We start from the raw sequence: 19,568 nt of genomic DNA on the forward strand, positions 1-19,568 counted from the left end.
GGCGGAGTCTTTATCAGTGACGTTACAAATACTATACGCGGCACCAAATGGTTCATTCTCGCTGACTTCAATGGTCGCGGGCAAACCCACGATGTACGGGGCATTGTCATTGATATTAGTAATACGTATAGCTACTGTTACCGTGGAAACAAATGCCATAGTACTATCATCAGTGGCGGTTATTCGTACCTAAAACAGTGAATATATAGATTAATCGTCCATAGACGTGTTACCTGCAGGCACGTCTTGGTTTAAAGCGAGGAGTAAAGGATGGGTGGTCTAAAGCTAAAAATAAATTGTATTTAACACAGGTAAGTTATGTAAAACAACTATATCATAAAAATAGGTGACAACAACCAAATAAAAATAACAGGTGACACGGGTATGTTATGTAAAACAACCATATAATAAAATAGACGACACGGGTAAGTTATGTAAAACTACATGCGACACAACGGGTAAGCTATGTAAAATAATTTTATAGTTAGTAAACAGGTCTTTAATCAGTGTTCTTTCTTAATTCATAGTCTTTAATTCTTATAGATACAATTTACAAATCTGATATGACAAATGTCTGATTTGTAAAACAAATATTGATTTTAAGCTAGAAATATTAATTTTAGTATACAAATGTCGAAATACGACAGCAAATAAATAATCAAAATTAAGGACCGTGAATTAAGAACTAAGAATTAAGAATACGGAATAAAGAGCATTTTGGTCTTCCATAGGTGGACCGCATTACACACAAATAAAATCGAAAAAACAAACAAACAATACACAACAAATATCCAATAAAGTGAATGTATCCCGGTCTATAATAATACAGGCTTCACTCACAATGAAAATCAATGTACTGATTTACAAGAAATAAGCAATAATGCGATCCCGGATGACGTTTCATGATGGCGATAGTCTACCGGTTGACGTCATCAGTTAGAACGTCAAAAATAATCAACAATAATAAGGGCGATAATCCTGATAGAATTTCAAAAAAACGCTAAAACTAAACTGTAACTCACATGAAAGCTATCTCTGGTATCTGCATTCAGTTCTTTATTTAATTTCATTAATTCTCCCTCCATTTTAAACTTTTTAAACGGATCTCCGCGAATTATTTTATACGTAAGTGTGTCCCCATCCGGGTCAGCACAGTCTAGGGTATAGGCTAGATCATTAATAGATACAGATTCTGGTACTGGGGCTGTTACGGCATACCGTGAGCAATATGGTAATCCATTTATGTCTGAAAGTAATATATATGTATGATGTGTGGCTTAAATAGATAAACAACAGATCTCTCTGAATATAAAAGTTCAACAATAGATAACGAAAAATGAATGTATAATAAATTCGTTAAATTACTTTATTTTGAGGGTTCTTTATTCTGTTTGAATTTTTAACAAGAAATATCACCAATAGTCTTGATTGTCAAATACAATTTATACTATAATAAATGACGTATCGATTTCCATTTTAACGTTTAGCGAAGATATGATAGACAATGTCTAATCCACTTAATATCTCAGCCACCTGATGGTCTAAAGAGTTGTTATGATAGACAACGTCTAATCCACTTAATATCTCAGCCACCTGATGGTCTAAAGAGTTGTTTATGGACTTAATCTGATAATCTGATAAGTTAATAATAACTAGTATATAGATAGAAGTTGAATAACAAGTATACTAAGCAGCAAAAGAAACGTCATGTTGGAGTGTTACTCTGTATAGACGCATTGCATAAAACTTGTGTTCTCCGTGATATCATGTTCCATGTAACTCCTACTGCACGTGTTGTTCGCCGGGAGCAGCCGTATAAAATGCACCCCCTACCTGGTTGAATCATTCACACTACAACGTCAGCAGCATGCCACGACTCACGACAGCTCAGAGAAACCAGGTGCTTGGAAGACTCGGCGCTGGCCACACTGCCCAAGTCGTTGCCAATCATTTCCAGGTCAATGTTCGGACCATCTACAGGCTTCAGCAACGCTTTCGGACCACCAACAACACGGATGATCGCCCCCGAACTGGTAGACCAAGAGTTACAATACCGGTATGTTGTGCGACAGCACATGCAGAATCCCTTCATACAGACATCTGAGACAGCACTCCAGACAGTTGGAACCCAAGGGAGACCCATCAGTACCGATACAGTGCGCCGACGACTCACCAGAGAGAACATCCATTGCCGTAGACCTTACCGTGGACTGATCCTCATCCCTCGCCATCGCCTTGATCGTCTATAGTTTGCCCAACAACACCAGAACTAGCGACACAGGCAATGGAGAACTAACTGTTCTGTTCACAAAAGAGTCGGTATTGCATATCAACTGCAGATGGCAGGACCAGAATATGACGTCGACGAGGCAGCGTTATTCTGGAAAATGTGTCATGGACCTCATAATGGTTTGGGGTGGAATCGGTCTGAACCAGAAAGAGGAGGCGGCATCACAGCAGTGCGCTACATCGATCAAGTTCTCAGACCCCCACGTCATGCCACATCGCACGTCATCGAAACAACGTTTTCCAGTATGACAAAGCCCGTGTACACACCGCTAGAGTTACTCGGGACTTTCTACAGCAGAACGGTGTCAACGTTATTCACTGGACAGCCCTTAGTCCGGGCTTAAACCCGATTGAACATCTTTGGGGTGAAATTCAGAGGTGACTTAATAACGTCGTACCGAGATCAAACACAGCTGATTGATTGCGCCAGGCTTTTCTGCGAGTGTGGTTCCAGGTGCCAATGGCGTTCATCAATCGACATTCGCCGTGGACACACCAGATACTGATGTATAGACTGCGTACAGACTTTAAACCTTCTCGTAATGTCTTGGAATTGTGATGAATTAATTACTAATGTGTCAACATACTGTTCACAAAAAATTGCTTTGATCCATTTAGTAAGTCGTTTTCTAGAATAATTTTATTAAAGTGCCTCTCTGATTTTGAAATCGTGCTATAAGTTTAATAACTAGTATGTAAAGATATATACCTGGTACAGGTAACGGTGAAGCGGGTATAGTATCAACTATTTCCCAAGCCATTGATACAGGCATGGTATAATCTGTAAATATAAATCAAACTGAAATAACAGTGGACACAAGGTAAAGTAGGTAATCATGACTAAAACATGGGGCCTTGCTCGATTTGCAACCCATAGCTTTCGAAATGATAAAATTTAGGAATTTGCACACCTTTGTGAGTTCTAAAAACAAATGCGGTATAAGCAGTTTGGCTACGTTTTAAACTGTTTAGCTATGGTGACTGATCTCTATAGAGTTATATATTCTGCTGATGCATTCTTTGTCGCCCGCATTTCGTGCGAGCGCTTAATCAAAATCAACTCCAAAATGGTCAATCGATTACCCCACTAGTCCAATACTTTGCCCGAATCAATAGTCGAGGTGCACAGTTGGTGCCCATGGGGATGCCAACCACTTGCTGATATATTTCCCCTCCAAATTCAACAAAGATGTTATCAATTAAAAAATCCAACATCTGAATTATCTTGATTGCCGTGAATTTGTTTTTGGAATCACTGAAACGATCATCATGTTATGTTCTGTGACCGAATGGTGTACGTTTGTTGCCGAGTGCTTGCAATGTTCATGTAGTTTGTGTGTCTTGTTCACTGTATGGGTTTAATGCTTCAAATGTTTTTGTCGACAAGAAGGCTTGGTTTATCACGGGTTAATTTCTCTTATTTGCTGCTTTTGGGAGTCAAACTATTACCATAATCGACGGGAAATGTATTAATTTTATGGATATTTGATATAGTTGTTTGTCGTGTATTTTGTACACGGTGAACAATCCATTTGCTGATTTCACTATTTTGCCTATACCGTTTGTTTAGGACTTCGAATTTTTGTCTAATGGTTTGGATTGTTCGTACTTGGTTTTATTTTATGCATAATATCCGGTTTTACATATAGTTCGACATTTTTATGGAGCTAACGAATGCCTATACGAATCCCCGACAAGTTATACAGTGCGATCTTCTTCACAAAATGAACTCGCGTTTTCAAATCCATGTCGTAGAAGGAATTGCGAATCACCCGGACGATATAGACCATATTTAGACATTGTTCGCACTAAGTCCCAAGTTTGCTGTCTACCGAGTGGCTTTGCTATCTTAAATTGAAGTCTATACCAGATCTATATATAGATAGAGTCTGTCCAACTGCTAGCCTGGTCGCCATTTTGTTAACCAATATTTAAGTTCAAAAGATCAACATTAGAACAAGACAAATATATAACAATGAAGACAATCGTTGTCTATGCCATCTTTATATATGTCTCTAGTCCATATTTATTAGTACCGGGTGTCGTCCACGGGGCAGTGTATTTCCAGAACACCATGTATCAACTTATTTCTATTATAACACTTCACAAAGCTAACAGATAATTGAGACAATGCTTAATACTCTTTAAAGTTTCTGGATCATGTATGCTGTCATTCTTTATTAGTACTTTAATGGGAGTCATCAAGAGGGCTGTGTATGCTGGATCTTTCCTGAACACCATGTATCAATTTATTCGATTCCCATACTACCTTTATATTCCCATACTACCTTTATATTCCAATACTACCTTTATATCACATACTACCTTTATATTCCCATACTACCTTTATATTCACATACGACTTTTGTATAACATTATACTATTCCCCTACTACCTCTGTACTGAAACACGATAACAAATAAAACAACAACAAATCTAAAATGCATCTTTATTTATCAATCTCTTAAAGAGGGACTGCACGTGTAAATCATCATTTCGGGAGATCGCATTCGTTGAATTTAAAACGTCGATCTCTGAAAACAAAGAGAAAACACGATCATTATCAATGGTATTTAAAGAAGGTGGTCCACTTGGTATTAAAGGGCATGGTCCACCTAGTATTCTCAGTACATAATCCCAATACCATATAATATAAGATAAATAAACATTGTATCAGTACCATATATAAGGTATGAACATAGTATCAGTACCATATATATATATATATATATATATATATATATATAAAAAAATGAGGTTTTTTAGAAAGGAAAAACTAATTTCATCTTAGCTAGCGCTTTCACCCACTACGGGGATCATCAGGCATTTAATAATGAGATAGTATACAATTACATGACGTCATGGCGTTATTAATACATATATGTACATGACAATAATAATACCAAATATAAATATTTTACAATATCAAATTCCAATATAAAATTATGCAGCATTTAATTTAGGGTGATACTTGTTAATAAAATGCCGTTCTTTATTTTCTAGCAAATTATTATCCGACCAGTTGAGTTTATATCAGGGGAATACCCTAAATTTTCCCTTACCACATGTATCCAAGTGTTCACTTAGTGAAATCATTCTATTTTTGGGATTAGCAATGTGGGATCTGTGTAGGTTCATCCTTATGTTCAGTTGTGATTCGGTTTTGCCTATATACTCTTTATTACAACCTGGACATATTATCAAATATATAACATTTTTACTTTTACATGTCATAGATTGTTTAACTTTAAAATGTACATTTCCGTTAATTTTTACTGTTTTCCCTTCAATAATGTTGTCACAAGTTTTACTTCTATTGTCCCCACACTTTGTGACACTCGTTTCTGTGACTTCAGAATCAAATTTTGACGAAGTAAGTATTCGTCGTAAATTTGCGGGTTGTTTGTAAGAATTTATAATTTTTGTTGTATCCCATATTTACTATTTCTTAATAAATATGTATGTTTATACATAGTGTTAGTAATCAGGCAGTAGTGGTTCAGTGTTTTGTCACTAAGATGTAAAAACGGTGACTATTGACTGATAAACACCACTATTGTCCAGGTTTGTGTATTCAATAGTGATGGGTGTTATAAACAGTCACGCTTTTACATCAGTAGTGACATATTTTACATCTTGTTAACACCTGCTAATTAATGACAATTGTATAATTTCTAACCACTTTCTATACATACTAAACATTAGTTTAAAATACTGAACATTTATATGATTTAATCAATGGTATCAGCTTACTAGTGGTAGTAGTACTTACTCTTGTTGATTTTGGTGCACACTGTATATCCCATTTATGTATTTATTAGCTGGAATTCTATATTCAAGGAGGCCATCAAATTCGTTTACATAATCTGTCAATTTGCATACATTAGGAGCTGAAATACAAATAGTATAAACGGTTAAAGTACCAATACAATATGTCATCATTATGTGGTTTATTCAACAATTGTCGAACACATCAAGGATTGTTTTTGGTAAAATTATCCTCACGACCCACTATTAATTATTATTCGATTTTCGAAAATAATATCTAGATAAATACAAAACTGTTAGCTGTCACTGATCTAAAGCATATAAACAAATGTTGATGCAGTTGTGTTCAGTAATTTCGTCTTACTGAGTTAGATAATCCTATTATCTACTGATGGAAATACGTACTTGCGGACATTGCACAGCATTCGATGTGGTAAATCCTATCCTCTCTCTGGTCGTCATGGGCACTTTTGATACCGGTTATTGCACCCGCGTCTGGACATTTAAAATCCATTACTTCGTCATACTCATTAATATTATCTGAAATAACAATATTATATAACTTTAGAAAATGTAATTTTCGATTATCATGTCTATCTGATTTCAGTGTAGAAATACTTAACGTTTGATAATCAAGGTTCTCAGATATAACTGCAAACATCAACACGATGGTGTTAGATGTCAATTCTTTATAAAATTGCCCATGCCAACAAGGGAGGTAACTGTGACTACAGACACGGGATCAATGGCTTGTATTATTAGTGTACAGTCTGATAACAATAGAGAGACAGAGAGAGAGAGAGAGAGAGAGAGAGTGAGAGAGGGGAGGGAGAGAGAGAGAGAAATAGGGTTTAACGTCCACTCGACACAACTAGACAGCTGTCCTTGTCAGGCACCACTGACAAGGGGAAACCACGTCGGAAAATCCGGAAGAACTTGCTCAGCCACTGCAGGAATCGATCACACGACCTCCAAGCTAGCGAGTCAGCGCCTTTACCACTTAGCCACCATGGCTCCCCTTGATTTATCTAAAATAGAAGGCTGTGGAATTGAAGAAGAGGACTTACTATGCCAAGAACATAAGCCCAATGGGGCCAAATTGGCGCACGAGAAGTCCCATTGTCTGTCCTCGTAAGCGTTAACATGTTCACTGGATATTGAAAAAAGCTGTTCCCCGACTGGACATTCATACCATACTGGCTCGTCAAACTTATTTACCCAGCAGTTGCAGCATTCTAATATTAAACACAGCACAAACAATATCTTTACCTACAAATACAAAATACACACGTGTTATCTAACAACAATATCTTTACCAACAGATACAAAATACACAGTGTTATCTAACAACAACATCTTTACCTACAGATACAAAATACACACGTGTTATCTAATAACAATATAGTTATCTACAAATACAAAGCACACATGTGCTAACAACGTCCACTCAACTCAACACAAACTAGGTCATTTCGGGAATAACATGGTTTTAATTTTATTTCAATAATTCGCTTGCGCTTAGGGGTCTTTAGCAGTGGGAGGAAACCGGAGGACCCGGAGAAAACCCACGAGGTTGGACAGGCGACCCTACTCCTTGTCACGTACAACCGGGGAATCGATACCACGCCAGTTGACTCAATGACAGACTTTATGATACAGCGCGCACGTACTAATCATTCGCCCCCCCCCCCACACACACACACACACTCATATACAATCCGAGATAATCATTTAGAAACCATGAAAGGGGGTGAGAAGCGAGTTCGTACTAAACAAATATTTCTACACAGTCAATCTCATCAACCAGTCAATCGAAAGGTAATATATCAAGTTGTGTAATAGTTTTATATTTCACATGAGATGATACAGAAGTAAGATTACTACAAATGTCGTATAAACGGTATCTTGTGAAAAATAATTTGATTTGAGTAAACATGATCTTCGCGAATATCAATTAGCTGAATACGATTGCTAAAACTTATTACATATATATATGTCATCGAGAAAAGTTATAAAGATTCATTATGTAAGATTTAGATAAAGATCTGGCAGAGAGAGAGAGAGAGAGAGAGAGAGAGATGGGTTTTAACGCCCACTCGACACAAACTAGGTCATTTCGGGACTAACACATGATTCAATTTTATTTCAATAATTCGCTTGCGCTTAGGGGTCTTTAGCAGTGGGAGGAAACCGGAGGACCCGGAGAAAACCCACGAGGTTGGACAGGCCACCCTACTCCTTGTCACGTACAACCGGGGATTCGAAACCACGCCAGCTGATTCAATGACAGGCCTTATGATACAGCGCGCAGCGCGCACGTGCTAACCATTCGCCGCCCCCCCCCCAAGAGCTGGCACTGATCCCTATAATAATTATTATATAGATAATGAAAAGGGAATTTGTTGAAAATGTCGGTCACGTTACTTCATTCGGAGGGGAGTTATGACCGTCTGAAGAACATTTTAGATTGTCATTACAACTGCTGTTACGATAATAAACAAAGTTGCGATTATTTATTTTTAACTACATTATTAACTGGCAATCGTGTATAAAAACGTAAAATATCAAAACTATCCGATGTCCTAGAGAGTGATAAAGTGTTTAATTACTGATTTATGTAAGATTTGAGGACAAACAAAAGAACTGCATTAGACAAATTTAGTTCTTTCAATATATAGACAACAACAATCTAACTCAATCAAAAACAACATCTACAACAATCTAAAACAATCACACCTACAATAATCTAAAGCAGTCAACAATCACAGCAATGTAACACCATCAACACCTACAATAATCTAAAGCAGTCAACAATCAAACCCATCAAAATAATGAATTACAACTAATGATACTTACACTTTCCATATTGATCAATCTGTTGATAGACTTGTTTTCTATTCAAACTTCTCTCAGGATTCTGAATTATTCAAATTCACAAACAGTTTATATAGGCAAGTTTCATTGCATCATCAAATCTGAACCTTTGTTCAAAACACAATAAAACTGTTTAATATTTTTTAATAATTTCGACAAATTTAATATATTTTCAATAAAATAGCTGTTAATGTATTCAATATATCATTAATATTACAATTCTAACCTATTAATTTTTATGCTTTATTATCTAGATTCCAATATATAAAACACCAATAACTATAAAACCTCGGTCCGTTTAACGTTAAAACACTTTTATTGTAAATAAGCATGATTTGATATTTGCATGATTAACTTTTATTTTCAAGTAATATGATAATTATTATGTAATCTAACTAACTGTAAATCAGAGTAGAATTTAAAATTAATTTAATAATTTTAGTTTATGTGAATTTCACCGATACCAAATTTATCAAAACTGGTTGATTCTGTGAGAAAGACTCTTTAACAGGAGTACTGTGCAGCTCTCTAATGCTTTGTGAAATGGGGTTTAGCGTCCACTCGACACAATTGTTTCATTTTGAGACTAACACCTGTTTAAGTTTTATTTCATTAACTCACTTGCGCGTAGGGATCTTTAGCAGTGAAAGGAAAGCCGAGGACCCGGAGAAAACCAATAAGATTGGACAGACGGCTCTACACCTTGTCACGTACAAACGGGAAATCGAAACCACGCCACTTGACTCACTGAAAGACCTTATACCCAGTGGACAATCGTTAAACCATTCGATCATCAATCTCAGCCCTTTGTGATAAGGTTTTGGAGTAAATGTTATTTTGTTGAGTAGGGCAAACCTGACAAGCTTCGGTTTCTGCAGTCAAGGTCCAAACCTTAGCTGTACTAAGCATAACTATAATTAGTGATGACTGTAGTACACGAGGTAAGGTGTGCTGAGTTACTGGAACATCCGATATCACTGATCATTTTAGTGAGTTGACATTTATTAACAAGGATGTTTGTTTAGTTAACAAACTGTACGACTGTATACTCATCTACGAACGGGTGACGGATGCGGTGTATATGGTTAGATAAGATTGCGTTTACTTTCACCCGTCTCCATTAGCCCAGTCGGAGCAGACGGTAGGACGATAAACCCCGTTTCATTTCATTTCATTTCCTTTACATTCATGACGATTATAAACCTGTCAGTAACGGCAACAATTTTAATCAGCCATATTTTAGCCCCAAACTTCTTTATTATTTGTCTAATTTAAATATCCAATAACCGTGTAAGGGAGAGAAAATAAGCAAAATCTAACTATCCCAGCAACTAAAATAAAATGAAATGAACTGGGGTTTAACGTCCAATCTAGTTAACACCTTTCTTGCTTGCAAATCACAATTACATACATGTACATGTACATGTATATGACTGTAAATTAATTGACATGCTGAGAAACTTATAATTTCCTCGATAATTTAGTCAAGTTACGAGTTTCTTAAAATAATCTTTAAAATCACAGTTTTTCATTGTAAAACTAATCAATAAATAATGTATTGTTCTGTCGGAGCACAATTTATCCGATAGAACATTGCATGGCGACCGTGGATGACCATTTTAATTAGCCAGGTTGGTACAGAAAAGTAGGATGTTCAACCCCATTTCCTTTTTGTTTTTTTGTCCAAATTTACATGTACATGTAGCCTACATTAGAGAGAGAGAAATGGGGTTTAAAGTCCACTCGACACAAGCTAGGTCATTTCGGGACTAACACATGGTTCAATTTTGTTTCAATCATTCGCTTGCGCGTAGGGGTCTTTAGCAGTGGGAGGAAACCGGAGGACCCGGAGAAAACCCACGAGGTTGGACAGGCGACCCTACTCCTTGTCACGTACAACCGGGGAGTCGAAACCCCGCCAGTTGACTTAATGACAGACCGTATGATACAGCGCGCGCGTGCTAATCATTCGGCCATCCAACCTCCCTAACTATGTAAGGTATAACAAATATATTCAGATAATGGGCTGGTTGTTCTTGTTATAAAAATATGTCTGTTTGAAATGTTACCCAGACACTCTAGAAATGAAATGAAATGGGGTTTAACCTTCTACTGTTCTGCTTCGAACTGGGCTAATGAAGACGGGCATGCGCCATATAGTGTGCTATGAGGGAAATTGTGCCCGGACAGCGGCACTGCGGCCTACTCTTATATCGAATTCCAACTATCAAGAGATCTTTTACATGTACGCCAATGTGTACACGATACCTCGGATTATCGTATCATCCGAAAGACTAGACCATTATGAGTACCATTGTCAGTGCTAATAGCACTACCAGTATCCCTACCACTATCCTGTAGCGGTATCATTATCAATACCATTGGCAGTACCAGAACCATTTGTAGTAACATTATCCTTTCCAGTACCATTATCAGTACCAGTATCAGTACCATTACCAGTACCACTACCAGTACCATTTGTAGTAACATTATCCGTTCCATTACCATTATCAGTACCAGTATCAGTAACATTAGTAGCGCCATTATCCTTTCCAATACCGTTATTATTATCAGTACCTTTACCAGAACAATTACTATTAGCAGTACCAGTACCAGTTTCATTATCCATTAGCAGTACCATTATCGGTATCATTTTCATTATCAGTACCAGTACCATTAGCAGTACCTTTAGTTCTGCCATTATCGTTCCTATTACCATTACCGTTATCAGTACCAGTACCATTAGCAGTACCATCACCAGTTCATTACCTTTAGTACTGTCCTTGCTATCACATTAACATTACCAGTACCATTCGAATTACCGTTATAATCATATATACCAGCAATATTTGTAGTACCAATCAAGGCGGGTCAAACGACGGCTAAATGATGTCGTACGTAGAACAAATTGCAACAAAAGGTTTTTTGTTTTCTATTGACCCATTATAATGTCCTAATTAAGGAAAAGAAAGTTTACCAAAATCGGAGTCCAAATAAGGACAGGGGGCGTGGCGAAATCCAAGATGGCGGCTGTTGATCAAAAATTGCAAATATCTCTAAAACTATTGGATTTAGATACCATAAATGTATTGCGGACAGATAGGAAGTCGGTACCATCGAATTAAAAAAGGCGACGTTATGTCTCTACGACGTCATGACGTTACTGTGACGTCACAACGGCATATCAGACGTCGCATTTCTTCCAAAATTAATCCATTTATGCATGTTAGCAGTAGAAACGAATGCTGATTCAGAGAAGAGGATTTGCCCATTTATGGGTTGATAAACAAGAACAATGTGTTACAATAACGTAGAAGGAAGCTAAAAGTATATAAATATTGCTGCATTGTCGTTAGGTGATACTATTACGGTAGCCGTAGGAACACAGATTCATTTCAATTGTTGATAAAAATAGCCTACGTCAATAAAAAGAAATGAAATGAAATGGGGTGATACATACGTCCTACGGTTCTGCTCCAACTGGGCTTCATCAGTATGCTATGATGGGAATTTTGCCCTGCAGTGGCGCAAAAGCACTCTTATATCGTATTCCAACTGCAAAGGGTTCTTTTACTGGAGAAGTGCATTAAAGGTTGAATGGGTGGAGCTGGCCAATTTTCACATTTGGGCCACTCAGAAGTAGGTTAATCCCCAAAATCATCATAAGGATTCATATTTTGACATAGGTGTACTCGAGATGTGTTACAAAAAAACAATTTGGGCTGTAATGCGAAAAGCGCCCCCGGTAGTGTTCCTAAAAGCTACACTTAAAAAGTTACGTTTTGGGGTCCCGTTCATGTGGACAGACAGGAAGTCAATACCACAGAGTTCAAAAAGATGAAAACTGGTCTACCCGATTTTTTACGTTTTAGCTGAAAGTCTGTTGGGATGTATTTTTCCTGATGAGCATGGCTAATGGTACTACTCCGGTAGTCAAACACCAGGTTAAGCCGTGCGATGGAAATACAGCAGGGCCCGTAAGACGGGGGGGGGGGGCAACTGGGACACCGCGCAATGGTAATGTTTTAAAAAAACATTTGTTGGTATAAAGTAATTAAAAAATACACTGTTACTTGATCGTAAAGCAGAAGAAAACAGGTAACTTTGCTGAATGTGGGTATCTAGTTCCATTGGTAAGATTAGAAAGGATTCTGTCAGGTTACCTTTTTTGGAAAAATTGGTAAATTTAAAACTATAAGTCACCTACCAAGGCCTTAGTGCCGTGGAGCCCTGACCCGTTCTCGTTCCGTTTGATGCTATCGTCAACGTCAGGGTATCTAATCCAGCACCTGGCTATGGTTCTGTAGGAAAGTTTGAGTAGGGAGAATTTTTTTGTAGAAATGTTTAGTGGGTGCCGAAGTAAGTATTTTGAACTTGGGTGGACACTCACCATTTGGTAGGTTATTCCACAATGACGTCATCAAATATGGCCGCCGACATTATATCAGTTTTATCCTACCCGCTCTAGTTTTCCGTCAATTGCTATGAAATAAAGGCCAGAATGAAGCTGTTTATTTGAACGGATTTGAAGAACATATTTTTGGTAATTTTTTTTTATTAATTTTCAAGAAAACACATACCACATTTTAAAGCGAAAACGTGGAAAAGTTTTTAAAAAATTTAAGAAAATTAGCACATTTACAATGCTACAACAGTAAGAATACTTTAATAACACTCAAAAAAGAAGTTCTGTCTTTTTATATAAAGAACTATCTGTGCATACTAATTCATGATGTCAAGCATAGTTACCGCAAGATGTGATGTCACAATACATAGTTTCCACAAGATGTAGTATCTTCTGACTGTGAAGAAATACATCGAGCGGAATCTCCCACACGAATTCAAAATGAAATTAGCAAACATATACCTAGCGTCAATAAAACCTATATATATTTATTATTTATAAGTATCACGATAATAATTGTTACCATTATAATAGAAGCATTGTAAGACATGTTATTACCGTAAACAAACTAAAATATCGCAAACTGGGCCCGCAGTAAAGGGTACGTTCACTTTGCATCAAACAGTATTCAAACCAGCTTTGATGGCAAAATGTTTTTTATTTCTCAGAATCAAGGGATGAATAAACTACTAGATTGTAAAATTTCATAAGCCGCCTATGTTGTATTGTATTCAGGACGCTATTTCACACAAAATATTATTTTATATCCATGTGGACCTTCCATATTAACATCTATCTGCATAATAAGTTTATGAAAATATGCATTTAAACAACATATTATCTACCACCTGTAGCACTTACCCGACAAATTAACAATAAATTGTTTATTGGCATTTTCTATTAAACGGAAAGGTGCTTGTCGCTGCAAAATACTCGATCAATATACCAATTGTTAATTTATAGAATAATTTAAAGCATACACTATTTAACACCATATCTTTCTGCATGAAATGACAATTTAAATGCTTTTTTAATTAATCGGAAACATACTTTTCTTTGGTTATTGTAGCTGTAAAATAATATACGAATTATTATTTTATATAACGTATTTCTACTGATGATTAAACACTGTAAAAAATAATTACAGAGATTACACCAATTTAGTGTGAACTCCTGCTGCCTCCACAAAATGTGTAACTGAAGTGTAACTGAGAGCTTGGTGTAAGTTTACACCAACATAACTACACTGGAGTGGTAGTTATGTACACCTTTTAGGGTGCATCTTCAGTGCAACAATATATAGCATTAGGTGTAACTTTGCACTATAACGATTACTAAGCTCTCAGCTCGATGTAAACATGTACAACATATAGGGTAACCTTATACTACTATAACGACTACTAAACTCGCAGCACGGTGTAAACATGTACAAGATTAAGGGTAACCTTACACCACGGGAGCGACTGTTACAGTCTTGGTTCAGTGTAAACATGTAAAATATGAAGGATAACCTTACACTACTGGAGCGACTGCTAAGCCCTCAGTTCGGTGTAAACTTTTACGTCCTTAAGGGTACCCACACACCACTAGAATTACTGCTAAACTCTCAGTTACGGGTAAAATCACCCCAAAAGTATCTGTGGTGGGTTCTAGGAGCATTTATCAAGAACTATTGGTGTAAATACTAAAGCTTCGCTACGACCTTGGAAACTGATATCCCAGTGGGAACAAGTGACCCAGGGTACTAGTGCTGGGTAACACGTTCGCCTGGCCGTCTCGACAAGATGGCAATGAATCGGAGATTGTCAACGATATAAATGCAACATTATTTAACAGATTGACACAATGTAATTTATGATAAAGTTAACATACAGAAGTTTAATCTAGTTATGTCAAGTACGTTGCAGGATATGCATATTAATTATAATTGCATGCTATATATTCAAATTCAGCTATTTAAGTAAAGGGAGATAATAATATGAATACACTACCATTGGTGTAAATTAACCCTGTAAATATAAATATGAATCTTAAACACTTTCGTTTGGTATATGGTACACTCGAAATAGTGTTAAAAACAGACACGAATAGAAGGATAAATATTCACCGATCTCAGTGTAATATTACACTCTAGCAAGCGGAATGTGAATACACTACGATTGGCGTAAATTAGCACAATAAATTTAGTTATCAATATATAAATGTTACACGTTCTATCGTGCTAAAATTATAAGCGTAATGTTTCACTACAAAAAGTGTACAAGAATACACCACGTTCAGTGACATCCTACACTATTTACTGCTTTTTTTGTTTCTAGTTACTCACCCCTTCTCGAGAAATAAATTACACCCAAAATTATGTTTTATTACACTTATTTTCAGTATATTTAACACCGACCAAGGGCGAACAGCTGATTCACTTTTGTAAGTGTAAACTTACAAAATTTATCGTGTATATTTTACACAAAATAAGTGTAACTAAGGGTTTACACTCCATTGGAGTAAATTTGCACTTCAAATCGTCTAAAGCCATTCATTCTTAGTGTAAAGCACCAGTTACACCAAATATGGATTAAGATTTCACTTGATAAAGAGTAACGTTACACACTTTTTATACAGTGAAGTAATCAGGTACCGCAGAAATTTGCAACACGTTTTAACATCCCATCTTTCCCCTCCCATTTTAGGGATTGGTTGAACAAGAGTATAGTAGTTTCAGGGCTCCCAAAACTTGTTTAGGTTCTTGCGTAATTTGGTGTCCCCGTTTAATCATGAATTTATGGCGTTTTTGATGAATTGCTAAGGTTGCCGCAAGTTAGATGTGCAGAAGCTAGAAACACCAATATATACTCCACAAAGCACTTCGTTTTATTAGCCGCTAAAGATCTGGAAGTTTTTCGATATTTTTGGCAATTGCGGACCTTTTTCCAACCAATGTGCTTTAGCAAAGTGACCCCCAGTTACCCCAGATATACGCCAAGTGACGCTAGAGACTATGTGTCTTTCAAAACGTTTCGTCGAGTTGCTTGTCCCAGGGCCTGGATGTCGTTGTCGCGGGTCATGAAATAAAGTCCATCTAATGTGTTTTGATGGATTACATATCTTTAATATGTGCCGATTCAGAATCCGGATGATGCCAATACAAATTAGTATTCCAATATGACGACTTTATTCAAAATATGGCCACATATGACGGGAAATTTCGATGTTAGCAATGTGGTGGCACAATACGTCAAATAGTAGGTTTACGGGGTACGCAAAATTAACATCTGAAACGCAAAATGTGCCATGACTGAACAAAACACCAATATGGTAATCAAATTTGCCGTCACTTTTGGGGGAGGGGGGATGCCCAAGCTCTTTGGATTTAGCGAGTCGTATTCTTATAAAACCCAACCTTCAAACCGACGTCTGAGATAAATAACAAGAAAATGTATGGGGACAAATATTAGAATTTCTTCAAAATGTGGCCTAACATAACTAGTATAAAGACGATATAATCAATTTTAAGGATGAAGCCGAATGAGAGCGACGATGTAGTGGCCAAATAGATAAAAAAAAAAGCGCCATTAAGGAGCCCAGCGACTTAATGTTTGACACCCATTTTGTGCTTGGACTGTGGAAGTGCATTGAATGTTGCATGGATGGGGTCGACCGATTTCCACCTTTTTGGACTCCCTGGTATTCACCAGGGGGTGCTGTTCACATTACCGCGAAAGTTGCTTTTGTAACACATGTCGGGTACATCTTTCTGATGATTTTTGGGCCAAATGTCAAAATTGATCAGCCCCACCCATTCACCTTTTGATGCACTACCTCTCCAGTAAAAGACCTCTTGGCGGATGAAATTCGATGTATGAGTAGGCTGTTGTGCCAATGCAGGGCAAATTTTCCCTCATAGCACACTAAGCGAGCCAAATCGGAGCAGAACAATAGGATGTATAACCTCATTTTATATTGACATCTATACTAAGGGCTGTTAAAGAGGGTATTCAAAAATACTGTGACAAAATATAATCTCGTAGTGGTATAAATCAAATGTGGATATTGAAAAATTCCAAAGAATTACTTGATGGTTTGCAATCTAGATCCCTTGCTTCAGTCTCATCTATTCAAACGTTTGACTTTTCTACTTTGTACACTAAAATTCCCCATAGTAAATTAAAAGCCCGGTTGAAAGACATTATTCACGGTGTCTTTTCGTCTAAATCAGGTACTGCTAGATATCAATATTTAGTTGTAAATTACAATTCCACATATTTCGTTAAGAATCACAGTGATTCCAAAAACAAATTCACGGCAATCAAGATAATTCATATGTTGGATTTTTTAATTGATAACATCTTTGTTGAATTTGGAGGGGAAATATATCAGCAAGTGGTTGGCATCCCCATGGACACCAACTGTGCACCTTTGCTTGCTGATCTGTTTCACTATTCGTACGAAACCGATTACATACAGACGCTCGTAAAAACTAATAAACGATCAGTCAGACTTTTTAATTTCACTTATCGATATATCGATGACGTTTTATCACTAAATAATCCTAAATTTAGTGATTATGTAAAATTCATATATCCTGATGAGCTCGAAATTAAAAACACCACTGACAGTGACAATTACGCTTCCTACTTGGATCTGCGTCTCGATTTTGACAATTGCCATAAACTGAGTGTTAAATTGTACGATAAACGTGATGACTTTGACTTTCCGATTGTTAACTTTCCATTTATTAGTAGTAACATTCCAATATCACCAGCTTATGAAGTGTTTGTGTCTTAGCTAATTCGTTACGCGAGAGCTTGTTCCTTTTATTCTGATTTTTTAAGTAGATCGAGGCATTTGTCATCTAAACTTCAACTACAAGGATACTTGCGCACTAAACTTATTAAAACCTTTAAAAAGTTTTATGGCCGTCATATTGATTTGATTGGTAAATATAACGTGTCTCTCTGTGCTATTATTCTAGATATATTTAATTGACACGTATACTATTACTATCTCCCTGATAATGTCTACTACATCGTTAACACAGTTCATCGCGTGCATTTTGCATACCGATAGTTCATTGGCCAATCACGCTATTTTACCGACATTTCGCCTAATAGTTTGGATGCAGCTATGGCGGGTGTGGCGCCAGGCAGGGTAAGCTTACTCTTCCGGACACCTGTTACCACTGTTTGTCGTGTATTTTGTACACGAGGAGCATTCCATTTGCTGATTACACTATTTTGCTTGAATACACTATTTTGCCTATAACGTTTTTTAGGACTTCGTATTCTGTCTTCTGGTTTGGATTGTTCGTACTTGGTTTTATTTTATTTTTATATCATATATTTACACAGTCTGGGATTAAGCAATCTGGAAGTTGTTTAAAGCGGCAAACAAACTAGGCGAATTTCTGCCCGAATGATTCGGACGACGAATTCTGTCTTATGGTTTGGATTGTTCGTACTTGGTTTTATTTTATTTACTTCAACATTGAAATGAATCTGTGTTCCTGCAGCTACACTGATAGTATCACCTATCGGCAATGCAGCATTAGTTATTATACGTTTAGGTCCCCACCCCCTCTCCGTAATTGTAACACATTGTTCTTCTTTATCAACCCAACATAATGGGCATGCACTCTTTTCTGCATCAGCATTCGTCTGATATGCCGTTGTGACGTCGCAATTTTTGGACTCGCTGATACCGACTTCCTATCTGTCCGCAATACATTTATCGTGTCTAAATCCAATAGTTTTAGAGATATTTGCAATTTTTGATGGACAGCCGCCATCTTGGATTTGGCCACGCCTCCCCCCCCCCCCCCGTCCTTATTTGGACTCCGATTTTAGTAAACTTTCTTTTCCTTACTTAGGACATCATAATGAGTCAATAGAAATCAAAAAACCTTTTGTTGCAATTTGTTCTACGTCAAATAATGACCAGCCTAATCAATCAATGAATCAAACAAGCAATCAACACACAATTACGCGACAACTAGGCAACATACCAGATTGCAACACCACGATGGTCTACACAACAACACTATATCATACCATAGCCGATAGCACATTATACATCATCACATACAACACACTGCCCTATACAACATCATTATGCAGCATCATTATCATTACATTATCATTATAGTATTTAATCACAAACAGCATTCTAACATATAACACACCTCTTCACACATTATCATTACAGTATTATACTCACAACCAGCATTCTAACTTATCAC

At 36.9% G+C, this 19,568-nt stretch overlaps 2 long non-coding RNA genes across 3 annotated transcripts; both read right to left on the reverse strand.

Moving 5' to 3' along the window:
- On the reverse strand, nt 1-3,073 carry LOC130012953 (uncharacterized). The gene is made up of 3 exons (XR_008788190.1): nt 2,999-3,073; nt 1,023-1,246; nt 1-189 (listed from the first exon to the last, which is right to left on the reverse strand). It is a non-coding gene; the product is annotated as an uncharacterized LOC130012953 (long non-coding RNA).
- Nucleotides 3,074-4,726: 1,653 nt separating this feature from the next.
- On the reverse strand, nt 4,727-11,958 carry LOC130010404 (uncharacterized). Of its 2 annotated transcripts, XR_007674745.2 has the most exons (6): nt 11,280-11,958; nt 8,914-8,974; nt 7,125-7,326; nt 6,463-6,597; nt 6,062-6,179; nt 4,727-4,823 (listed from the first exon to the last, which is right to left on the reverse strand). It is a non-coding gene; the product is annotated as an uncharacterized LOC130010404 (long non-coding RNA). The 2 variants fall into 2 exon arrangements; XR_008788189.1 differs by lacking the exon at nt 11,280-11,958 and having other exon boundaries at nt 8,914-11,257.
- Between the last annotated feature and the right edge of the window lie 7,610 nt (nt 11,959-19,568).

The sequence above is a fragment of the Patella vulgata genome, chromosome 1 (assembly GCF_932274485.2).
Source record: "Patella vulgata chromosome 1, xgPatVulg1.2, whole genome shotgun sequence".
NCBI classification, from domain to species: domain Eukaryota; kingdom Metazoa; phylum Mollusca; class Gastropoda; family Patellidae; genus Patella; species Patella vulgata.